The sequence below is a fragment of the Herpailurus yagouaroundi genome, unplaced genomic scaffold, assembly GCF_014898765.1.
Source record: "Herpailurus yagouaroundi ecotype Mexico unplaced genomic scaffold, PumYag 28, whole genome shotgun sequence".
Classification (NCBI taxonomy): Eukaryota; Metazoa; Chordata; class Mammalia; order Carnivora; family Felidae; genus Herpailurus; species Herpailurus yagouaroundi.
In genome coordinates, this window is record NW_024412376.1 from 160,602,897 (window position 1) to 160,610,440 (window position 7,544).

Genomic DNA, 7,544 nt, shown 5'->3' on the forward strand with positions numbered 1-7,544 from the left:
CTCCTCCCCCTCCCCCTCCTCCTCTACCACCTTCTTCGTCTCCTTCTCCTCCTTCTTCTTCTTCTTCCTCTTCTTCTTCTGTACATTTAAACACCCACACTTGTTCTTTGATACCATTTTAACTGCACACAGCAGATTTGCTATGCCTTCTTCATTGTGATTCTAATCAACATTGTTTGCAATTTCTTTTGTAATTTTGCCTTTATCTTGTTAGATTTTTACATAATATATATTAGTTTTCTTTTCATTCCTAATTCAATTTTCATTGTGCTTATTGGATATGATCCATGGAATTTTTATTTTTAGAAAATAAAAGAGGCTTACTTTATAGTTTAGTCTTCAAATAATTTATAAATATCCCCAAAGGACAAAAATTCTTTATTCTTTGTGTGAAAGGCTTTATCTCTCTCTCCTCCTCTGTATTTCTCTGTTAATATTAGCTCTAGCCCTTAGATTTTATTTTCCCATATTTTTACTTATTTTTTTTTTTTTTTTGCTTGTTATAACTATTTTGGATAAGGTTGTTTGTAGAAACTGTGGTCTGCATCGTGTCATGGTGATCTTTGAAAATACCTCTTTGTAAATTATCTGTGTATGCTGAGTTAATTTTTTTAGAATGAAATGTGACCAAAAAAGAGAAAACTGTCCTTCAGGGCCTTATTTTTACATGTAAACTTTAAAATGTGTGAGGCAAACACAGAAATCCTAGGTCTTCTCTGCTCTGAGAAAGGAGATGTAAACTTTTGTGTTCACTTCAAGTTCCATTTTGGTTAAGAGGAAGAACTTTGGGGTCCAATGTTCCAGTTTCCACCCTAGCTCACTCATTTACTGTGAGATTTGGGCATATTACCTCATCTCTAGACTTCTTAATTTTTTTCCCATCTGTAATATGGAAAGAAATATAATTACCTCACACAATGTTATGAAGATTAATGATTAATCAGCTAATCTATGAACAACGCTTGTATACTTTCTAGCTCACAATAAGTGTTATTTAAATTAAAACCATTATTGTGACGTTATTAATGGTTATAATGCAGAACAAAGTTACCAGCAATTTCACGGTATCTTGTTTTCATAGCTGCTGTGCACTTATTCACACAAGAAAGCTAGAAAAGTGGGAAGAATAACAGTTCCTATCCTGACTCACAGATGAAAAGCCCGAGACTTACCCTGTGAAAGGGGTCTGTTCAATGTCATTTAAACAATCAGCAATACAGTCGGACCTTGAACTGGGGACACTTGACTGCAAACTTACCGTGCTTTTATTCCAATTCACTGTATTTTTAGTGCATTTAAAGTAATTTGTCTTTTGCATTAATACCCTACAGGTACTTGGGGGAAAAAAAAAACAGGCACACAAAAATGAGATATGCAGGAGTATTTAAAAAGTAATTGAAAAATGGGGGTCAAGGGGAGAATCTCTAAAGACAAATACACCAATTCAGAGAAACGAAGGGGCAGGTCTAGTGACTGCTTTGGAGGCCGGCGAGGAAGGACATGAAATGCAGGCACAAGAGGTCAAGCTTAAAATAATAGATGCCTAGGAGGCTGATTCTTCATTATTATTGTTATTCAAACAAAGACCCACAGCTGTTACCTGGACCTTTGGCCCAAACCACACGCTTCTTTATATATGTATTGTGAATTTCACTGAAAGGGCTGTTCTCAAGTAACATTTTTAAAGGAATAAATGTGTGGGAAAATGACACTGAATGGAGCTCAAATTTGTCCATAAGTTTCTTGGATCAGTGACTCAATATCTTCAATCCCCTACCCTTTTCTCACAAATAATATTAAAATTAAACAAAAAGACTTGCTGCAGATAGGAAGTGCCAGCCAATCCCCGCCCCTTCCCTACCATGCTCGTGGAAAGAGAATTGGTGTGAGTTGGAAGAGAAGAAGAAATAAATTTTTCGTATCAGACCTTCCATCAAGCACTTCACACATCCTCAAATGCAATTCTCAGAACAACCTTGTGAAGCAGATAATACTTTGCCCTGAAAATGGTGGACAATTGATGGCCCATCGACGAAATCCAGCCTGCCGCCGGTTTTTTTTAAAGTTTTACTAGAACACAGCCACCTTCTTGTCACTTAAATCTGACCTATGGTTCTTTTTCAGCTACAATGGCCTAGTTGAGTGGTTACAAAAGAGAAAATGTGGACAGCAAAACCGAAACACTGTAAGATTGTCAAGCCCTAGATAAGGAAACTGAGACTCAATGAAAATGAATCTTATGTTTAATGTCAAATAGCTCTCGGCCTTTTGAAGGAAGAGATTGGTCTTGGATTTTCCCAGTTCAACATGAGATGAAATCCAGAGACTTCTTTGGGGCAACCAAGGTGGATGTCTCTCTAAATGTGCCATTAAGGAACATAGTTTCATCTGAGAGAACATGGGTGTTCACATAGAGAAGGTTTGCAGTTCAGAATCTGAAGAACTGATGAGAGCACCAGATTCCCTCTGACTTGTCAGTGACCCTGTTGGACAGTGTACAAGGTAAATGAGGGAACGTTAGCCATTATGCTGCACAAACTGGGCAAGAAACACAAATACGTGTTTGTAAGGTCGTTCAGTGCCAACTCAAAGTTTTGTTTCTTTGCTAGACAATTTGTTCCCTGTCATAGGATTTCCTTTTAACTTTGACACTTCTTTGAATTTTTTTTTTTTAATTTCCTATTGCCCTAAGACAGTTTGCTGACTTCAGCCTTTCGGCCGATAAGAAGGAAGAGGGCAGGGTAAGCAAAAGGAAACATCTGGGCGCAGACATGTGATTTGTGAATTAAGGGCAGGCCTCTTAGATGTTCCTGTTAGTATTTGCCTTGCATTGCCAGGTAATCTCCCATTGGTTTGGTTTTTTTTTTGGTTTTTTTTTTTGTTTTGTTTTTTTGGATTGTTTTCCCCATCAATCATAAAGTCAAAAAGTTATGAGATTATCAAGTTAGGAAACCAATGTGATATAGTTGGAAAAACTCACTTAGACATACACTCAGAAAACAGACTCAAGCCCTGCTTTTACACCAAAGATCCAATGCAATGATCAGCTGTTGAAATGCCATATAAGCCCACTTTTATTGGAAAATGGGGGCAAATTCTGCCACCACCTCACCACAAGGTTGTAAGGATCAAGGTAGATGATGCCAGTGAACACACTCTTAAGCTAATAGAGACCATGTAAGGTACCCAAGATCATTAAAATGATAATGATGATGATGATACTGATAATGGCAAAGATGACCAACTCAGGACATTTGTAAAAGAGAAAGAAGGTGGGTGTTAATAATTACATTGGGACAACTCTTGAAGCCAGGATGGCTCTACACAGAATGGACATACAACCATGGCCATCCTTCTGAAGCATTCTATTTCACGTGTTTAATTTCCAAGCACCATACCTCAGTCTAGGGTGGGAGAGGGAGAATTTATTACCCTTTCCAGGAACGTGGCTGATTGGAGAAAATTCTGACTTGGAAAGAGAGCGGAAGGGGAGTGCAGGGGAGAGAGGGATCCTAACACTTCTGACCGGCACCCTCCAGGGGAGACACCCTTCTGCTCACATAGTTCTCACCTCCTCTGTCCCTCAAGCGCCTCTGGTCAAGAATCTCAAACCAGCTTTGTTTTGCCACAAACTCCCCTTTACGATACTTCCTTCCTTCTTATGAAAATTGTACTAAAGTGCATGTTTCCATTAATTGCCCATAGTTTATCTGACAGAAAGTATGTTGTGTTATCATCTAAAACTGATTCAGTTTCAAACCCACTTTCAAACGATTCAAACCCACTACCACTGATTCTGTCAAGACACTTAACGTATCTCGCCTTCACTATTGCAAGAGTCTCTATCTGGCTTCTCGGATTCCAGTCCCCACACTTTTACCCACCCTGACTTCTCAGTCTCCTCCTCTTCCCTTGGAGCTTTGAGCTGACAAATCCATGCACAGGATGGAGTACAGGGTGCTCCTGTCACAGTGCCTGTGAGAGGACGTGTGCCACACAGGCACACGACCCAGGACCACAGACGCTCCTAGGGATCCGTGCTGTGCTTTGCACATTGTGTGGCACAGAACGCAGACTCCGTAACTCACTCTGGAGCAGCAGGTGGAGTGTTACCACCTTCTCATAAGCGTTCACCATATGCCCAGAAACGTAGGTGCTTTGGAGTTCCGCTGTTTGCAAAAAAAGTACAGGCATGTTTCAGAAGCCACTTCTCGGCTCCTGAGGTTTGTCATGCTGAATATATTCCATGCGTCTTTATTCTTCAACGCTTTCAATTTATGCACAGGGGGATTATCATATCTGACTGATTTGCTAGGCCAGTCCTGATTTCAGAAAGCACATTGCATACTATAAACCATTACCGCCACGAGAGACCTTTCATATCTAGTTCAGTGCATCAGGAACTCATTTATGAGATAACGCTCCTGGAAGTCAAGGTCTCTTTATAGAACTCTGTGATGTAATGATTTTATAACACATCTAAATTCATCATCTAAAATAGGAAAGTGTTGACTATCAGAAAATGTGATTATGATACATGAATGCAATATGAAAGTCATACACATTATAATGGGATTGAGGGACAAGTTAGTTAGGGGGATGATTTTACTCTTTTTGTTTCTGTAGTTGTTGATGTCTGGTTACGTTACTCTATATGAATTCAGTTAGCCTTTGTTGAGACTTAACAGGAGATAACTTATTAGAAAGAAATGGGGGGAGGGGCACCTGGGTGGTTGAGTTGGTTGAGCGCCTGACTTAGGGCTCAGGTCATGATCCCATGGTTAGTGAGTTTGAGCCCCACATTGGGTTCTCGCTGTCAGCGCAGAGCCTGCTTTGGATTCTCTCTCTCCCTCTCTCGGTCCCCCCTCCCCTGCTCATTCTCCCTCTCTCAAAAATTAAAAAAAAAAAATTTAAAAAGAAATTAGGAGAGAAGATCCTACAATTGAGAAAATTCTGAAATTGACTTAGCCCTCTCTTTGTAGTTTTAAGATATTTATATACCTAATCCCTTTCTCCAATATTCCCCAGGAATGATATTTATGATTTTTTTGGACCCAAACCTATATTTTATAACATGAGGAAACTTTTCAAAGTAAGATTTATTTCATGATTACCATCCATTAAGGAACCAAGAATGGACTCCTATGTCATACTTAGAGCAAAATTCTTTGTTTGCTTTGTTTTGTTTTCTCCAAACCTGAGAAGGCAAGACATGACACTGAGGGATTTTCTGAAAATTAACAACGGCACTATAACCCAGCCACACAGATGGACAATATCAGCCAGCCACACAGGCCAGGGCTAGAAATAGAGGGAGTTAAGTCATTGGCACAGGACAGTATGACCAAGGTTAGAGGAGGGGATGGCAGGGAAGGGCTCTGCATTTCTGGAAGCAGTGTATTTAGGATGCAAAGGAAAACTGACAAGAAAGGTTGCAGATGGGTTACCTTGTATTGTGACCAAATCCTGATATGTTGAAAACAGGCAACACCAATAATTCTGCAAATCTCAGATGTGGAGTCAAAGAGGTGGGGTGGAAGCCCAGCTTTGCTCCTTATAAGCTGAGTTATATTAGGGAGACAATTAACTGCCACTAGGCTCAATGATATGCTTAAGTGAGAGTAATAATAATAATAATAAATTATATATATATGTGTATATATATATATATATGACATAAGGAATGAAGGAACTAATGTATAACTGCTACTATATATATACATATATATGTACATACATATATGTATATATATGTAATATTATATATATATATAATATTATAGTATAGTATAGTATAGCATATGTATAAATAATATTATCTATAAAATTGCCTCAATGATTATTTTAGGATCAAAGGCATAAAAATTGCTTGGTATCTAAAGAATGTTGACACAGATAAACATAAGCGCTAAACAGTGATGAATCACATATGGCTGACCTTTTTTTTTTAATACTAATGTTTTACACATAGAAACTCTGTAGAGAAGGCCACCATTTAAACATATAATAAACCCATTGAGAATGTTAACCATTGGTGATGCAAACTAGACCAGATCTAAGCATTAAGAGATTCCACGCCTGGGTGGCTCAGTCGGTTAAGCGTCTGACTTCAGCTCAGGTCATGATCTCACGGTTTGTGAGTTCAAGCCCCACATTGGGCTCTGTGTGGACAGCTCAGAGCCTGGAGCCTGCTTTGGATTCTGTCTCTTGGCTCTCCGTCCCTCCCCTCCTCACTCTCTGTCTCTCTCTCAAATTTAAAAAATAAGAAACACACAAAAAAATTTTAATAAAAAATTAAAAAAAAATAAAAACAAAGAGATTCCAGATATGCCCCTTAGATCGGGAAAAGCCACAACTCGTGTGTTGCCTTCATCAGAACAATATTTAATTTTATGCCCATCATCTACTGCAGCCTTTCTTGAAGGATTCTGAAAATCCCTTTATTGGAAGTTAAGTCAACATAGCTATTGTGTTTTCTTCCAGCCTGTTCTTCCTAAGTGCTGTTCAAGTCACCAGCAGCTCAGAAAACCATCGAACATCGGAGAATGGCCACTGCACACATTAATGCATCCACTGCTGCCCTTTGACGGTTTTTGTACCTATTCATGCTGTTTCAGGTTCAATGTTGTCATCTCACACTGGACTCCTGTTCTTCAACAAGTGACTGTGTAAATGGGGAGGAGAGAACTCGCAAAGTTTCTAACGTAACTACGTGGGGCTTTTATTGTATTTCCTCTTCCAGTTTAGAGATAGTCAATGGATAAAAAGTAAATATTCCCGAGGGCTCTTTTTCTGAACTGCAGTGGCATTATTAGTAATGTCTACTTCATTGGTGTGTAAGATTTGAAAATGTTCCATAAAGCATCAAGCACAATGCAAACATTAGTTATTATTGTTATGACTTTTTTATTACATCTAGAGGGAAAAGAGGGCTGAAAGTTATAACTACGAATTCTAGTTACTTTACAGTCCCATAAACAATATCATGAAAAGCCTTAAATGCTAAGAATAAGGATCATACATATTCAAGAGAGTTTATATTTATGTTTAATACACACACACACTCATATATATATAATAAGATATATATATATACATATATATATAATAAGATATATATATAAATATATCTATGTATATTGTTTGGAGCCAATAATATGGTCATTAAAATTGGCCACAATTGTAAACACAATGACTATTACTGTTATACAGCACATATCAGCCCAGCTTGCAAAGGAACTGTATGAAATAAAATCTTCCTAGCTACATAATACCTAGAGAGTATTGTGTTAACACACGCACAGGAAATATTAAAAAGCACAGAAAATGCAGTCGCTTACGAGTTCAGCTAAGGGTAAGACTTCCCCCAACACAGGGGGATGGGTCAGACACTGGGGAGCCTCAGGCCTTCTTCTAGACTGAGGCCTAGTCTACCCTCTAAGGGCCCCTTTAATTCAGGAGAAATTTAACTGCAATAGACAAGATTCCAGGTCCACATTTGTCTCTGTAGTGGGAATATTTTCAATCTCTTCTCCCTTCATCTT

The 7,544-nt window shown here is 38.5% G+C and overlaps 1 long non-coding RNA gene across 1 annotated transcript in view; it reads left to right on the plus strand.

Moving 5' to 3' along the window:
* LOC121034079 (uncharacterized) overlaps nucleotides 1-6,885 on the plus strand; it is a 16,062-nt gene extending 9,177 nt beyond the window's left edge. The window contains exon 2 of the long non-coding RNA XR_005792284.1: nucleotides 6,484-6,885. This is a non-coding gene — a long non-coding RNA (uncharacterized LOC121034079). The remainder of the gene's footprint in view (nucleotides 1-6,483) is intronic.
* The last annotated feature ends 659 nt before the right edge of the window (nucleotides 6,886-7,544 follow it).